We start from the raw sequence: 18,497 nt of genomic DNA, 5'->3' as shown, positions 1-18,497 counted from the left end.
TTCTTGTGGGTAATTCTTAGAGGCCCAGATGTGATTACGGTAGTTTACTGTGCCGTTACTGCAGGTTTGTGTCTGACGTGAGTTTGTGTTTAGATGCCTGATCATGTGTTTGGTCTCCAGCATGATCAGCTGTACACATGGGCAACGGTCAGTCAGCCGCCTCCATCTCTGGAGGGACACCTGAAGAACCTGTGTCCCCCAACCAGACCCGGATCCCAGGACCGGCCCCAACCCAAATACACAGAGGAAGGTATGAACACACACACACTGAGTTTATTATTAATCTGGGTCCCGTTTATCATATGCAGCCCTGTCTTTTCCTCTGTTAAAATCTTGTTGTAAAGTTGTGACGTCCAGAAAGTGACACAATTTGGCTGATTTCTGCACAGAAGGATGACGGCGAGTAAATAATCTGTTTTCTGTGCAGTTTTGGGGTTCATCTGGACTGCAGTGCAGTAATATTTTAGCATCATTATTATACTAGGGATGCACGATATTATTGGACTGATATCGGAATCGGCCGATAATGGCTTTAAATGTAAATATCGGCCCGATATGAAAAATTATACCGATATGTCTTGCCGATAAGAGGAAAATGTTAACTCGCATGCACTCAGGGTGTGCTAGTGATTAGATCACGTCAGCAGTGTGGCTCATTCTTGAAGCAACGTTTTGTCTGAATGATGATTAGATTGAGTGTTATGGATATTTAATAGCACATGGCGCGTTCAGTGTGTGAGAGTAAACCGTAATAGCACATGCAGCGGCAGCCTCCCCCGGGTCCTAATGCCCATTCGGTAAGGAGCTTTAATCCGTAGGGGGCGCTATTGGCCTACTTTTAATTAAATTAAACTGCTTTTAATTAAATTAAAAGTAAAATAGCCTATACAAATAACATTTAAACCGTTTCTGATTAAACAAAGCAGTAATTGATGTCATAAAATTTATTATATTTGATTTAAAGGTTAGAAACTATAGCTTACATGAGAAAAATCACAATCATGACACTTGTAAATTAAATAATTTTATATATACTGATTTATTCATTAATATGTTAAAAAATCCTATATTGTGCATCCCTAATTTTGAGATTTTTTTAAAATATATATTTTTTAGTTTGTTAATATTGTGTATTGTTTTTGTCTTTTTTTATCATTTTTTAACGTTTAGGTTTTTTAATTTTAGTTTAGTTGAAGTGTAGTGTTAGCGAAGTTTATGATTTTAGAATGATTTTGTTGTATTTTTAAATATGTCGTCTCAATAATTTGAGTACTATCAGAAATGTTGCCTTGGCAATATTTGCTGAACTATAGATTATGTTGTGTGTGTGTGTGTGTGTATCTACATACATACACACACACACACACACACATAATAAATTGCTAAATTATTAATACATTTCTGATAGTGTTCTAATACTGACCTATTTTAAAAATAATAATAAAGTTGACAAACATAAAACAATCATTCTAAAATCATAAACATCATCTACACTTCAACTAAACAAATTCAAACATGAAATTTAAAATAAAAAAATTAAAATATAACTGTTAAAATATGATATAAAAAAAAGACTATTTTATATAGACTTTTTATAGATAAAATCTCACATCATGGTTTAAAACAAAACCCCCAAATCTCATATAAATTGAAAAATAAAAGGGCTGGTATAATATTGACTGTAAAGATGTATTTTTTTCAGGATTTCAGGCCTGTATTCGTACCGAAAGCTCATGCTGCTGTCTGTTAGTTCTGAGATTGATGCGTTATAGAGAGACGGTCTTCGCTTCATGTGTTCAGTTTCTCTCCAGCATCCAGCTGATGTTAATCAAGCTCCATCTTTTACATTCGCTGCATCTTCAGAAACAGGATTAATGCGTTTTCAGAGTCTGGAAAGTCATCTTAATTCTGTTGAGGGATCTGAATGTCTAAAGATTATTTCTCTTATTATTTGTGCGTTTGCAGCGGTCGAGGAGCAGGAGGGTGAGTAACTCGATCTCTCCCGTGTCGTTTAACATCTCCCCATTTTAACATCGGCACTGGCTGAGCTTCACTTCAGAAATATTAAAGCACTTCTGTTCATTCTAGGCTGTTTGTTTACTAATGTTGTCTAGCAACAAGCAGCGATTAATCATGCACTCCATCAGCACTGATCTCATTCACATGATTATACTGTGTTTTTCTGCCCATCATCCTTTGTGTCATGTGTTGTGAGAGTTTACAGAGATTTCTAGTCAAACATCTGGACATGCGTGATTTTAAAAAACAAACAAAAATAACAATTTTATATATTTTTATGTATTAATTTTTGTTTTATATTTTTTATATTAAAAACCTTTTATAAATGCTAATGAAATTCGAAGTATAAATAATTTCTAAATATCGGTTACTTTACAAAACTAATACACAGCATCTGCATTCATCCTTCAATAGTGTTCCTTACAAACAATCCTGCAGAATACAAGTGATTGTTCTGAAGCTTCATTCATATTCACAAACTAATATTTCCTGCAGACTTGTTTTGCTCCGTTTGACCAGTGTTTTCTGATTGTGTGTGTGTTTCAGAGCATCAGGCCATCGTCTCAGACCTTAAGAAACAACAGGAAGAAGAAATCCAGCAAGTTGAGGTACATCCGTCATTCATGTCTTTCTGAGGACTAATGTTTAATCATTGCCAGAATTTGTTTGATTTCAGAAACAGGAAATAAACAAGCTCAGGAGAAGTGTACTTTAGTGTGCACTACCAGCAGAGGGCAGCATCACTGCACACTTCAGTCCATCAGACCTTTACTACAAGACCGTGCGGCTCCAGGATTTTTTTGTTGGGGGTGCTAAGGGGGGGGGGGGGGGCTTAATAGTTCAGAGGGGGTGCTAAAAAGCTAATTAAATTGACCCCCGGTTTCACAGACAAGGCTTAAGCCTAATCCTAGACTAAAATGTAAATCTGAGCTGTTTCAACTGAAAGAAACGTGCACTGACTGATCTTAAAACATGTTAGTGCCTTTTTGTCTTAAGATGCACACCAGTAAAAATTGCTTATGTCCTAATTGAACTATGGTCTAATCCTGGCTTAGGCTAAGCCCTGTCTATGAGAGAAAGTAATGAACGCCTAAACTTTAGCTATCAGTTTTTTATATACAGCAGCTTCAAAAAAGGCACATTTTACTTTTTCTGTGGTATTAAACTTCTCATATGCCGCTGTTATTAGTAATATACTAATGCCAACTGCCAAATATGACACTTGCAAAGTAATATAATTTATGAATGAATATAGAATAAAAGAAAGTTGGGATTTTTAAAATTTTCAATTCAATAAAATTGAATATTTTATTGAATTGAACTCTTTCCACACGGCCACAAATTGTGGGTGATAACCTCCCGTGCTGATTTGCATGGTATCGTGTCGATGATAGAGTTTATATAAATATATTTGTATCAGCATTCAGCTAAATATCAGCCTGGCATCGTCCATGAAAACTTCTGTCAGAGCCACTAAGAGACGAGCAGGCCGACGCTTTCTTTCTGTTTCTCATTAAACATCAGTGTGTGCTGCTCTCTATTAGGTCCTGTGGGGTCTCTCCCCTGGGGTCTGTTGAATTGGGAGGACTGCATCTATTGTTGTGTTTTGAGTCTGAAAGCAGCTGCTCCTCATCAGTTCTGTCCACACTTCAGCATTGTTTTTTCCCACAGAAAACACGTTTAGCCGTGTGACACGAACGCAAGTGACTTTGCGGAATCCAGTGGACAAGAAACACCGATTTATGTGCGTTTCTGTCTGCGGCGTTCGTCTGCTTTTCATCATCCCTGTCTCTGTCTCCGCAGGAGGAGTCTGTGCTAAAGACGGTGCGTCTGAAGCAGGAGCATGTCTGTGTGATCGAGCAGCTGGAGCAGACCATTGAAGACCTGCGCAGTAAGATCGCAGAGCTGGAGAAACAGCAGCCCCTGCTGGAACGGGAGGTGCTAATGCAGGACCAGGAGTGCGGAGGAGAGGAGGGTCTCCTCCCAGACGTCTGCCATGTGGACCTGCAGACAGAAAACACTGCGCTGCTGCCGCTGGAGGCCAAATCGGTGCAGACGTCTCCCATGGAGGAGAGCTTTAGGTTTAAAGTGCCTCCTGTGGAGGCGCAGATGCCTGGGAGGAGTGACGCTTCGCTGCCATCAGAAACTGAGAATGCTTCTCAAGCGTTTGTGTGCATATGCCAGCAGCAGCCGGGCGCTTCGGTACCTCCTCCACCACCACCACTTCCTCCTCCATCCGGGATGTGTGCACCTCCTCCTCCACCTCCGCTTCCAGGAATGAGCGCTCTTCCTGCACCTCCTCCTCTCCCAGGCAGTTCATTTCCTCCTCCGCCACCTCCTTTACCGGGAATGGGTGTGCCTCCTCCTGCGCCTCCTCTACCGGGAATGGGTGCACCTCCTCCTCCACCTCCTCTACCGGGAATGGGTGCACCTCCTCCTGCGCCTCCTCTACCGGGAATGGGTGTGCCTCCTCCTCCACCACCTCTACCGGGAATGGGTGCACCTCCTCCTCCACCACCTCTACCGGGAATGGGTGCACCTCCTCCTGCGCCTCCTCTCCCAGGTGTATCTGTGCCGCTCCCGACCGCAGGATCAGCACCACCACCTCCTCCAGGTCCTCCGCCGTTGGCTCCTGGTCCTCCTCTGACCTTCGGTTTGGGCTCTCTGCCTCCTCCGCTCCCGCTGGGTCTGTACGTGTTAGGAGCCCCTCACGAGAAACCGCCTCGCAAAGGCTTTGTGGAGCCTCCGAGACCCATGAAACCGCTCTACTGGACCCGAATACAGCTGCACACCAAAAAGTACCGTCATTCTACAGTCATTTCTTCATTTTATTCTGCTGCTGTTTTGATCAGTTCCCATCACACTAAATACCAGAATACCATAGTTACTGTAGTTTTAATAAGGCAATAATCATTATTGCTCACTAGTGCTCATAGTTAGTGATTTGAGTGATCAGATGCACCATTTTCAGCTGCTGAACCATAAAACAGGTGAAAGAGTACAGAGGAGGAGCCTGGGCCACATCTACAGACCAGAACACACTTTACATTCTAGACAAAGCACCTAGAGCACCCTAGCAACCAAATGCAGTGCCCTAGCAACACCACCTATTATAGCATGACTTACATGGTCAATATTACTGTAAATGATGTTGATTTCAGCTGTTGATTTTTTTTTTAATTAAAATATTTGTTATATTTATAATAATTAATAAACAAATAAAATGTTTAATTTATTATTTAAGCATTTGTTAATTTAATTTAGTTGTTTTTATTTAATTCAGCAGTGAGTTTACTGTATTGAATTGTTTAATGAGTTCAGGAAAAAATATATTTCATTGGTTTCATTTAATTTGTCATTAAATTGTCTTGTCTGTCTTGTTCTTTATTCTTTTGTTTTCACTCACTCACTCATTCTCTAGCCGGGTTTCCATCCAAAGCTGTGAGATTAACTTATGCGCAAAATTGGAATATCGCATAAAACATTTGCGAACAAGCACTGTTTCTATCCAACGAGTCAAAGAGAACAAAATCGTCACTTCCTGCTAAACTGGCACTAAATAGCCTATAGAAAACTTGGATAAGCTACTGAATATATTAATTTTCATTTATGAAAAATGACTGCGCCTCAGAGCGAGCAGACGAAACACAATAAATGCTGTCGGAGGTGAATGCTGCTGTTTGTGAACGCAGTCGTGTAACGTTAAGATAATTGTACAGAAATACTTTGACAGACTTTTCTCAGGCATTTCAGAACGACCATAACATTTCAGATGCTGTGCATGAGATCAGTCCGCTGCTAGTCAAGTTATCCCGAGGAATTTATTCACAATGTATTTCCGTCTCCCATTATTCGCATTAACCCTGTTTCGCACGAGTCAAAAACCACCTCAAGCGAGCGTGTAAACTTTTTTTGCGAATTAAGGGATTTTTATTCTAAATTTGGCGTCTCCATCACTCGTTTCTCAAAACAGGGTGATGAAACCCAGCTACTCATTCATTCACTAAATCTTATTTTTATTCTTAATCTTATGTTTAATTCTTTTATTTTTCTTTTCTTTTGTAGTTTGTCTAATTTTTGTTAGATATTTTTGTAATTTTTCTTTCATTCGTTCATTCAATTGTCTTGATTGTTTCTTTTTCTTTCTTTTGTAAAAAGATTGGGTAACACTTTAGAATAAGGTTCCATTTATTAACATTAATGTATTAACTAACATGAACAAACAATGCATTTATTACACTATTTATTAAACTTTGTTAATGTTTGTTAATGAAAATACAGTTCACACTACATTAATGTTAACAAACACAACTTGTGAATTTAATGAACATTAACTAAGATTAATAAATGCTATAGAAGTATTGTTCATTCTTAGTTCGTTTACTAATGTTGTTAACTAATGTTAATAAATGGAACCTTATTGTAAAGTGTTACCAAAGATTGTCATGTGATTTTTCTGAAGAGTTGTTGATAAAGCAGGTGTTTTCCTCCGCAGGGACTCTCATGCTCTCGTGTGGGAGGAAATCGAAGAGCCATCCGTGGATTTTGATGAGTTTGTCGAACTCTTTTCCAAAACCGCAGTGAAGGAGAAGAAGAAGCCTCTGTCAGACACTATCACCAGGTCAAAGACCAAGCAGGTGAGCAGGGACGTCTGCGGCCTAGGATGAGGTTAGAGTTTGTACGAGTTTACGTGCGTGAACGCAGTGAGACTGTTTCCATGACTGAGTCCTGACGTTTGTGTCCAGACTCCTCTCAGACGGCTCTGAGTAAATGACTGAGCGCTTGGCACCGCCGTGCACCAGATTCCAGCTCTGATTGGAAATATGACCGTAAAGAGCAGAACCGAGGCTCATAAATATCGCAAAGTGCTCCAAACTTGATCAGATCTATGTCAGACGTGTATGTGGAAACACCACCAGCTTTCAGATTCATATTCTCAGTCTGTTTCTGTGAAGGCTCATGTGGGAGTTTCCTCAACTATAGGATCTTTCTGCCATTCCTGTCGAGCAGATCAATATAAACAGATTTCAGCTTTTCTTTTTTTATTTCTAGTGTTTATTTCTATAGCACTTCATGCAATACAGATTTATTTATTTTTTTGTTGAAAAAAATAGCTGCAACTTTTTTTTTTTATCGTAATTCTGAGAAAAAAACTGAACCGCAAGATATAAATTCATAATTGTGAAATAAACTCAGGATTGCTAAGAAAAAAGTAACTTTTTATATAGTTTAGTGCAATTCAGAGTTTATCTTACAGTTCTGTTTATCTTGCGTGATTGAGTTTGTATCGCGCAATTCAGAGTTTATATCGTCCAATTCTGAGCTTATATTGTGCAATTCAGAACTTAAATCGTCCTATTCGGTGTGTATATCATGTAATTGAGTTTATATCGTGCAGTTCTGTCTTTTCTCTGAGTTTACATCTTGCTTTTTTTTTTTCTGCCATAGAATTAAAACTGAAGGTGATTGAAGATGAAGTGAGTTTGTCTCACGTTTTACTCTCCTGTTCAGAATTGCGACTTCATATCTTGCGATTGCAAGAAAATAAGTCAGATTTGTGATATAGAAAGAAAATTTCTATTACAAATTCAAGATGGCGCCGCTTTGTCAGGTCGCTCCGCTAAGATTGTTTTTATCTACTTTTTTACTTAGTTTTACTTTCTCTTTTTACACATCTCACGTCGACACTGATCACCTATAACAAAGAAACACTTTTGGACATTGGAAACCGCTACACCAGCCTGTTTCAGGACACTTTATCCAGGAATCCAGCATGGCCTCTGGAGATTCTTCGGAACGCAGAGATGAACAATAACCCCCCGAGGCGAAGGATCAAGAAACACTGCGGGAAACGCGCTGGGATTCGTGAGACTCAGGAAAAGGGCTCACAGTCCTCCTCTTCTGAGCATTCTGCTCGCAAATGTCCAATCCTTGGAGAATAAGATGGATGATCTTAGAGCCAGGATTAGTTTCCAACGGGACATAAGGGACTGTAACATCCTTTGTTTGTCAGAAACGTGGCTTTCGTCCATGGTCCCGGACACTGCTGTAATGCCGAGTGATAACTTCTCTGTTTTTCGGATGGACAGAACAGCAGAGGCCGGTAAATCCAGGGGTGGAGGAGTGTGTTTCATGATTAACAAGAAATGGTGTGATCCCAGGAATATCTCCATTCTGTCGTGTTCCTGCTCGCCTCATCTGGAACATCTTTCCATTATTTGCCGCCCATTTTATCTGCCCCGGGAGTTTTCATCGATCATTATTACTGATCACTGTATTGTGTACATTCCACCACAGGCGGAAACCGGCTTGGCTTTGACTAAACTTCACGATGTACTCAGCGGCTACATTAACAAACATCCTGACGCTGCCTTTATCATCGCGAGAGACTTTAATAAAGCTAACCTCAGACGGGTCATGCCGAACTTTCACCAACATGTATCCTGTCCAAATAGAGGACCAAACACACTGGATCATTGCTACACTCATTTTAAGAATGCCTACAAAGCCCGCTCCCTACCGGCTTTTGGCAAATCGGACCATGCCGCCATTTTCCTCATTCCCCATTTACCTTCTTCGGCCGCTTCGATTGCAACGGCGGCGGCGCGTCTCTGCTGTCCAGCGCGTCAGGAAGCAGCAGGCAGAGCAGCGATAATCCTGTAATCACCGTGTCAGAGGATGAGGTTCGGAGGGCGCTAAAGAAAGTGAACGTCATGAAAGCAGCCGGACCTGATGGGATAACCGGCTGTGTTCTGAGGTCCTGCGCCGATCAGCTCGCTGGTTTGTTCGCGTCTATCTTTAATGAGTCCCTTACTACCTCCGTGGTTCCCACCTCATTTAAAAAATCTGTCATCCCTGTGCCTAAGAACAATAAACCCTCTTGCCTGAATGACTATCGCCCAGTTGCCCTCACATCTATAGTCATGAAGGTTTTTGAGAGACTTGTAAAGAGCCACATCTGCTCCTCCATCCCTGATACTTTGGACCCTCTTCAGTTTGCCTATCGCCCAAACAGATCTACGGACGATGCCATCTCTCACGTCCTCCACTCTTCCCTCACACACTTGGACAGCAACAATGGGAATTATGTAAGGCTGCTATTCATTGACTATAGCTCAGCTTTTCAACACTATAGTCCCCATCAAGCTGGCATCTAAACTCACAGACCTCGGCCTAAACTCCTCACTCTGTGACTGGATTCAAGACTTCCTCACCGGCAGACCTCAAGTGGTGAAAGTTGGCCAGTTCACCTCAAACTCCATCACTCTGAACATAGGAGCCCCACAGGGCTGTGTCCTGAGTCCCCTGCTCTACTCTCTCTACACGCATGACTGCGTGTCCTCTCACAGCTCCACATCTATTGTCAAATTCGCTGATGATACTGTGGTTCTGGGCTTCATCTCCAACAACGATGAGACCGCATACTTGGATGAGGTAGAGAGACTCACATCATGGTGCCAGGACAACTGTCTCTCTCTGAATGTGAGCAAAACTAAAGAGCTGATCATGGACTTTAGGAAGAGACAGCAGCAGCCCTACTCTCCTCTTATGATCAGTGGGACCCCTGTGGAGAGGTTGAGTAGCTTCAAGGACCTCGGTATAAACATCTCCGAGAACCTGACTTGGACTACACCCATCCAAACACAGGTTAAGAAAGCCAGGCAAAGACTGTACCATCTGCGACAGCTGAGGAAATTCAGGGTCTCACCAGCAATCCTGAAAACTTTCTATTCAGGGACCATAGAAAGTGTATTGACTCAGTGCATCTCAGTGTGGTATGGAAACAGCTCCAATCAGGACTGCAAAGCACTACAGAGAGTTGTGCGCTTAGCTGAGCGCATCTCAGGGTCTGCTCTCCCCTCTCTGCAGGACATCTACCTCAAACGCTGCAAAAATAGAGCTGTTAAAATAATCAAGGACTCTAATCACCCTGGTAACCGTCTATTCACTTTGCTTCCATCTGGTAAGCGCTTCCGTAGCCTGATGGCAAAAACTGAGAGACTTAGGAGGAGCTTCTTCCCCCAGGCCATCAGGCTCCTAAACTCTAACTCTGTGTCATAACATCACATGACTCCATGTAAATATCACCATATCAATAAGCTATTCATAATTGTTTTCTACCTCATATTGCTGCTATTTACATACCCTGTACAACTTTTTTGCACATTCCTCTTTATTACTATTTGTCAACAACATACTGACCTGCACATTTATATTTATTTTTTTTATTTTCTTTTTTTTTCTACTTTTTCTTAATATTTGTCTATACAATTGCACTGTGCTTGGAGCAGACCTGAGTCACATTTCACTGCTGGTTATACTCTGTATAATTGTGTATGTGACAAATAAAAATCTTGAATCTTATCCCATGGCAGAAACAAGCTTCCATACAGAGCAGCTTTACAGCAGAAACAGGAAAATAACGTTGTAAAATTTATTAAATAAATTCAGTTTCCACTAAAGCTCAATTCAGTTCAGTGTTTCAATTCAGTTCGATAGTTGTCAGTGATGCAAACTTTAATTATGAAACCAGTTCAATTCGGCTATAAGCTACTCTACAGAAGACTATGTAGGGGTCTCTGTCCTATCTGGACACTTTTTACTGTGCCTTAGTTTATTTTTAATGCATTTATATAGAGAATGTTTTACTCTAGTCACACACCTACTTCTAAACTTAAATTATGAAAATCCATCATTAAAATAATTGCTACATTAATAAAACTTATCTAAACAAACATCAATATTCATCATTTATTTTGTGCTAATCAGTAATCACATGCATGACTGAGTTCTGTTTGTCATTTTAACCCGCTCAGTGAATGATGATGATATGGTTGAAGATTGTCACGTCTCTCCACTGTGGCTCGTTGTTGATGGGCAAATCAAATAAACTAGTGAGAAACATCCTCGTTTTCTGAAGAAACATCTGTCTGCGTGAGTGGAAACTCCTCAGATCTTCAGTTTGTATCCGAGTCGTCTTGTACCCTCCTCAGGCTTTCACCCGGTTAACGCTCATCTTTGACCCGTCTCTCTCTCACCTGCGTCCCGTTACCGTCCCAGCATCCTCTCTGGTATCTAGATGAAGAGCAGCGGTTGTTCTTCTCGTTCTGTGTCCTGATCAAAGCGATCGCATCGGAGCGATGCTGCAGGCCTGCGAACCGAACGACAACATTTGTGCTGCATTATTGTGTGCTGGAGAAAGAAAGACTCGGTGAAATCAAAACCGGGCTCCGCTGGATCTAGAGAAATCAAACAATAAAATAATGAAAGACAGACTCAAAACGGACATACAACATGTTGAAGATGAAATGTTCATTCATATTTAGAGGCCAGATTTCAGCCTGAAATCAAAAGATTAAAAAAATATATATGTGTGTGTATGTGTGTGTATGTGTGTATGTATATGTGTGTGTGTGTGTGTGTATATATATGTATGTATGTGTATGTGTATATATATATATATATATATATATACACGCTGTAATAACATGGTAACTTAAAAAAAATTACGGTCATTTTTTCCCTGATTCAGTTGTTGATCAGAAACAGTATGTTTTGGTTGAAAAATATGAAGTTCTGACTTTTCTAAACGAACGATTCTTGAGTTCCAGTTGGACCCAGAATGCATAGTTTACAGATTTTAAATGCATCAGAAGAACTGACTGAACTCAGCCGTGTTTTGGCTCTAATGTTTTAAACATGACGGAGTAATGAGTGAAATAATTGGCGACTCGTTTCCGAATCTGTCAGGAGTTGCCCAGCAACGCTTCGGTCTGATAGAGTAACATGCTTTGTTTTGTCTAATTGCCTGCAGTTGATAATTGTTGCGTTTTGTGCTGTAATGTGACCTATTCAGGGTTCATGCAATAAAAGAGCGATTACTCATAGCTGGCATTTTTTACTGAAGGAAAGGTTTGGAGGTTGATTAGAAGCATGGAGAGAGCATGTGGACGCTCTGCTTCTGTCTGCTGCGTGTTTCTGGCATCAACCCATCGAGCGTCTTTAAAGCTGGTTTGTTTGCTGGAGTTTCCGGTCTGATTCTCATGCGGTTCTGGAGGTTTCTGCAGCTTCCTGGATCCAGATCTGTATTGTGCTCTGGTTCCTCTGTGACTCGTCTGGTGTGTTTGTGGGCTTTCCATCACCATCAATCATATTTCCCATGTTACAAAAACAGCATTCTTCCATCTTAGAAACATTGCCAAGCTTCGAAACATGCTCCCTGTTTCTGATGCAGAAAAGCTAGTTCATGCATTCATGACCTCTAGACTGGACTATTGTAATGCACTGCTAGCTGGTTGTCCTGCATCTTCAATAAACAAGCTACAGATAGTCCAAAATGCAGCGGCTAGAGTTCTTACCAGATCAAGAAAATATGATCATATTACCCCAATCTTACAGTCTCTGCACTGGCTACCTATTCAGTTCCGTATCATTTACAAAATATTATTACTTGCCTATAAGGCCCTAAATGGTTTAGCTCCTGCGTACCTAACTTGTCTTCTACCACGCTACAATCCAACCCGCTCTCTAAGGTCACAAAACTCTGGACTTTTGGTAGTACCTAGGATAGCAAAGTCCACTAAAGGAGGTAGAGCTTTTTCACATTTGGCTCCCAAACTCTGGAATAGCCTTCCTGATAACATTCGGGGTTCAGACACACTCTCTCTGTTTAAATCTAGATTAAAGACACATCTCTTTAGCCAAGCATTCACATAATGCATCTTATAATCTTGTACTGCAGTTATATCTGATCAAATGTACATTATTATTATTCTTTAGCTTGGGTTGAACAAATCATTTCTGCTTAGATGGAACAGCAGCTACGCTAATTATGTCTCTATTTGTTTCTCTGTTGATTAACATCCCGTGGTAACTAGGAATGACAGAAGCTTCAGTCTGGATCCAACCCTTAAATGATCTGAGATGACCGAACACCTGAGAAAAGATGATGCCAACCCCTCAGAGGACCTCAGAGGATGCCAACGCTCAGACAGCATACACAATTACCTAATTTTGCCATAAGTTAAATATATTAAGGTTCTGCAATATATAAATATATTGTGGAAACTTAATTTCCTGTAGATATGCTTTGCAAATAAACTTGAACTTGAACCTCTCAGCTCATTGTCTTCAGGACGGATAAAGATCAGCTGAATGAATTGGCTTTTGTTTTTCTGGCCAAAAACACTTTCCTTTTCAAATCAAGACGTAACGAGCAAATAGATGTAATTACGCACACAGATGCTGTAATGATCTGATGATCGACTCGCACTCGTCTGACACGAAGTATTGTTCATATTACAACAAATGAGTATCGCAACTTCACATTATTGGGAAGCAATTAATCTTAATTTGAGTCATGAAGCCTCCAGGGTTTGAGAAGCACCCTCTTGAAGTGGACGGTGACTTTAATTAGCCTAATTTGTATTTATTTAGCAGAAAAGCAGTAAGAGACTTTGAGGTCAAGTTGTATTGTATATGTATCTATTATATATCTATATTAAACATCTACAGTATACTAACAGACATGGTGTTGGATTTACAGATATTTGGAAAGGCAGATGTCAAGTAAGAGAGGCTGAAATGCTTTCTTGTGACTTTCATTCTCGAGTAATTTGTGTTTTAATTACAACTTTGAAAAATCATTTTGTACAATGAACGGTTAACGACATCTTTTTTCCATTCGTGGACTAATTAAGTAAAATTTAAATTAATTTTCTAATAAAATCTTTTATTCATTTGGGAAACTTCAAGTGGTTGAATGAATTAAATAAAATTAATAAAATAATAAAAATTAATAAAATGTCAAATAAATCAATTTAATAAAATTTTAATTAATATGTAAAATTTGTCTAACAATCGTGTATCCATTTGGGAAATATTTTAGACTCTTAAAAAAATAGACAAAGGAAGAAAATTTAAATAAATTTGTATGGTTTTGTGCAAAATGTTTAAAAGACATAAAGCACTTGAGGTCATGTTTGTGTCCTTTATCCATCTGGCAAATGCTCTTAAATGAATTTGCTTCATTTCTATGCTTACTGTATGTGTATAAGATACTTCCGGTTGTGTATGAAACAGTGCGTTGTCTGACAGCATCTTTAATACGTGACTTGATGATAGAGCAGCACCTCAGGTGGTTTGTTAACACTCACGTTTGAGCTTTAATGTTGATTTGAGTAAATGCAGTCATTCTGATGTGTGTGTGTGTGTAGGTGGTGAAGCTGCTGAACACCAAGCGTTCTCAGGCCGTGGGGATCCTGATGTCCAGTTTACATCTTGACATGAAGGACATTCAGCACGGTCTGTATTATTCTGTTGCTGTATGCTTTAACATGAAGATTAGCCTTTTTCACACTTCCGTGTTTCTGGATTGCTGTTTGCAGTGTAAAAGTTTTTCCGGTGACAACAGCGGCCGTGTTTAATGAGTTCAAGAATCAAAGTGTTTGTTTTTTATGAATTAGATATTATGAAAATGCTTGAACTGACGGTACATTTCTCTACAAAGTGCAAACATTTCACAATTAACTGTTTTTGCATCAGCTCAGGTCATCACTAATACAATTGTTTAATTCTAAATGGTGGCAATTATAATTCAGTTAGTTTTGCCATTCTGTTCGTTTGGTGCTGGCTGTGCATTATAGCTCTTCACGTGAATTTTTTTCGCTATTATTATTATAGTAATATTGTATTTTTCACTTGCTCTCCTTTGTATTATTAACAGGATGGCTTAAATGTTCGTTATATAATGTGCCCTGGGAAATACATATTAAACGAGATGACTCTGATTCATGACTTTACTCCTATTGTATCAGATTATGTGGTTGTGTTGAGTTTAATATGCTTCAACTGGACTCATGTGCATATGGACATGTTGTCATTTTTAAGTAGCCTAATTTATGATGATTTGAGGGAAATGACTAAATACGCTTGAGATAATGCGTTCAGATGTACCGGAGATCAGAGACCGTATAAAAAGGGGGTGAGCGTATTATCTCACGAGTCAGCGGTCTGCGTGAACAACAAGTTAAAATGTTATTTCATTGTAGATTGTGTGACCCAGGACCACAAAACCAGTCATAAGGATCAATATTCTGAAATTGAGATTTCTACATCATCTAAAAGCTGAATAAATAATCTTTCCATTGATGTATGTTTGTTATGATCGGACAATATTTGTCTGAGATACAACTATTAGAAAATCTGTAATCTGAGGGAGCAAAAATATCTAAATATTGAGAAAATCTCCTTTAAAGTTGTTCAAATGAAGTTCTTAGCAATGCATATTACTAATCAAAAATGAAGTTTTGATATATTTATGGTAGGAAATTTACTAAATATCTTCTTGGAACATGATCTTAATATCCTAATGATTTTTGGTATAAAAGAGAAATGTATAATTTTGATCCATACAATGTATTGTTGGCTATTGCTACAAATATACCTGTGTTACTCATGACTGCTTCTGTGCTGCAGGGACACATATGACAACTTGGAAAACAGACGAAACAGAAAAGATAAGAAGCATTATTTGAGAAAAGAGCATACTAATATAATAGGCGCAGACGGAGAAATGCTCATTAAGACGTTGATGAAGCACTTCAGCACTGACTCTGATCCAGATGTGTGTGTAAGTCTGATTCATGCGGTGTGTTTGAGTTAAACACTTGTCGGTCACGATGGTTTGCGGTCACCGGCGGGTCGAGGGTGATGTACAGCTGGAGGTTTTGTTCTGGCGAGCTGCTTTCCTGTTTTCTTTTCCACGCTGGCGTTTGGTTCTGGTGCTTGAATGCGCGGCGTCCGGGCATTGACGTGTTCTTCTGTTCTCTGGGTGGCAGCGAGGGTTTCCTGATGCTCTGATAGACTTCAGGTCACCGTCTGCATCCAACGCCATCAGATCCATCTCATATCAGATGTGAACCTCCTCTGAACAAACTCAGGCGTTCACGTCACTGCTGCACTTGTTTTTATTAATATATTCTTTCAGTGATGATTTGAGTCATTCATGCTGCAGGGCACACACTTAAAATAAAAGATTTTTAATGATGTGAGGCCAGATTTACAGGTGGTTTTAAATATTTTAAGCTTTATTTTAAACTTTTAAAACCCTATTTATTTATTTTTGTTTTAATCTTTTTATTTTTTATTAGTGCTGTCAAATGATTAATCGCAATTAATCGCTTCCAAAATAAGGTTTTGTTTACATGTATGTGTACTGTGTATATTTATTGTGTATATATAAATACAAACACATGCATGTATGTATTTTTCTTTTTAAAAATTATATATTAAATATATTTATATATAAAATAATCATATAAATAAATGTATATACATGTAAATATTTTCAAAATATATACTGAATGTGTATTTTGAACCAGCTGGAGTTTATTAATCATGCAGAGCAACCACCCAATAAAGCATTATAATAATCTAACCTCGAGGTCATGAACGCATTAATGTTTCTGCATTTGACATTGAGAGCATAGGTCGTAATTTAGATATATTTTTAAGATGGAAAAAAGCAGTTTTACAGATGCTGAAAGGAAAGATTGCTATCAAAAAGTACGTCTAGGTTCCTAACTGATGAAGAAGAATTTACAGAGCAGTCATCAAGTATTAGACCGTGATCTAGGTTATTACATGCAAAAGTTTTTGGTCCAATAATTAACAGAATTTTTCAGAATTTTTTCAGAATTTAGCAGTAAGAAATTGCTAGTCATCCAGTTTTTGATATCAAAAACAAATAACATTCAGATTTGAAGGAGTAAAAACACTGTTCCATTGTTTCACAGATGATCCAGTAGTGTCTGTAATTGTAAAATGACATGATGGTGAATGTGGAATGATATTGACTGTAATATCAGAGTTATGTTGTGAGGGGATGTTGGTCTGATGAAGTCGTGTGTTTCGTGTCTCTCGTCTCAGACAGAAACGCTCGTGGAATGCCAGCGTATTTGATTCTGCCAGCAGAACTTGTACTTAATTTCCATGTAATCAGTGTGTTTATGGTTTGCAAGCTCTCATGCACGTGTGTGTGTGTGAGAGACCGAGAGGAATTCAGGCCTCGTATGATGTTGTGATGCTTAAATCGAACGCAGACGTGTGACGTCTCACACACTTCACTTCCTAATACACACTCAGAGCTGTTAAAATCACACGGATGTAGACGTCGCATTTTAGAGCAGCTTTTGAAGGCTGTGATGCTTTTGCTACCACTGTGTGTTTTCTTTTTTCAACCTCTTGCCAGAGACATTTTTCACCATCCATCAGTTATATTAATGATGAATTGTTTTGCCCTACTTTTTACTCTTTTGATGCATTTAAAAACAAACAAGGAAATATTTTAAAAATAAATTTGATAAGAATTAATTTTTATTTAAAAAGCATTTTAAAATATATAATTTTTTTTTTTTTTTTAAAGGGCATCCTTAGATGTTCAACCTTGTTACCATTTTATAAAAATAATATTAAAAGCTTTACATTTTCTAATAAGAATCTTTTCATGATCCACACCCAAAGACTATTAATGGTGAAGTGAACTGTACAATTCTGCCGTTACTTTGTTTTTGCGTATATTTATTAATTTGGCTTTATTATAAATATTTATGGATGTTAAATATGAATTATAATCAATTATTTTAATTGTTGAACTCTGAAGGGATATAAGGCTACTTAGTCTGATAAATATAAAAAAAATATATATATATTTTTTTTTTACATTTTATATTTTCAAATGGAAATGTCTCATAAAATAATCCAGTTGTTTGATGTTCAGAAAGGAGAGAGATTCACGTGATATGGGCAAACGTGCTGCTTTAGTGATATGTTTATTTTTGCATATGATGATGAGGATTCAGCTGCTGATTTCTGTCTGTCTGTCTCTGTTTGTGTGTTTGCAGCGATCCTGAATCTGGATAACACTGTGGTTGATCTGGAGACATTACAGGCGCTCTATGAGAACGTAAGCTCATCCTCCTCTCTCTCTCTCTCTCAATCTTCTTCTGCTGCTGCTTTGCTTTTTGAAGGTTCTTTTGTTTCCAAGCATCTCTATGGGCTAGTTGCATATCTCTGCCATCTTGGATTTCCGGTCTAGCGAGTGTGTGCATAGATGCGTCCGGTTGTGCTAAACGCCAGTGCAGAGAACAGGAGACATCAAAATATTACCTTCTATATATGTTTACAGGCTGTAGATGTGCACAAAACAGAGGAGTCGAGTGGTAACTTTGTATGAACTTCTTTAATGTGTAACCACCACCGAAACTGAACCAACCTCCCCTTTACTCATCTCTGCCCCCACATGTCCATCTCCAAACATGCAGCTCCCATAAACATGTACAGGTGCATCTCAAAAAATTAGAATATAGTGAAATTAATTTTTTTAAACTTATTTCAAAAAGTGAAAATTTCTAATATTTTAGATTCATAACGTAAAGTAAAATATTTCAAGTTTTTTAATTTTTTTTTTTAATTTTGAT

General features: G+C 38.7%; 1 pseudogene across 1 annotated transcript in view; it reads left to right on the top strand.

Moving 5' to 3' along the window:
• The window catches only part of LOC306857497 (formin-2-like), a 62,307-nt pseudogene that overhangs the window by 17,799 nt on the left and 26,011 nt on the right, over window positions 1-18,497 (top strand). Inside the window, exons 8-13 of the transcript in view lie at window positions 121-250; window positions 2,539-2,627; window positions 3,823-4,817; window positions 6,515-6,656; window positions 14,235-14,322; window positions 17,922-17,983. The product of the transcript in view is annotated as a formin-2-like (transcript). The remainder of the gene's footprint in view (window positions 1-120; window positions 251-2,538; window positions 2,628-3,822; window positions 4,818-6,514; window positions 6,657-14,234; window positions 14,323-17,921; window positions 17,984-18,497) is intronic.

Source organism: Barbus barbus (assembly GCF_936440315.1).
Source record: "Barbus barbus genome assembly, chromosome: 38".
Classification (NCBI taxonomy): Eukaryota; Metazoa; Chordata; class Actinopteri; order Cypriniformes; family Cyprinidae; genus Barbus; species Barbus barbus.
Note: the sequence above shows the minus strand (reverse complement) of the source record. Positions and strands in the feature narration are given on the sequence as shown.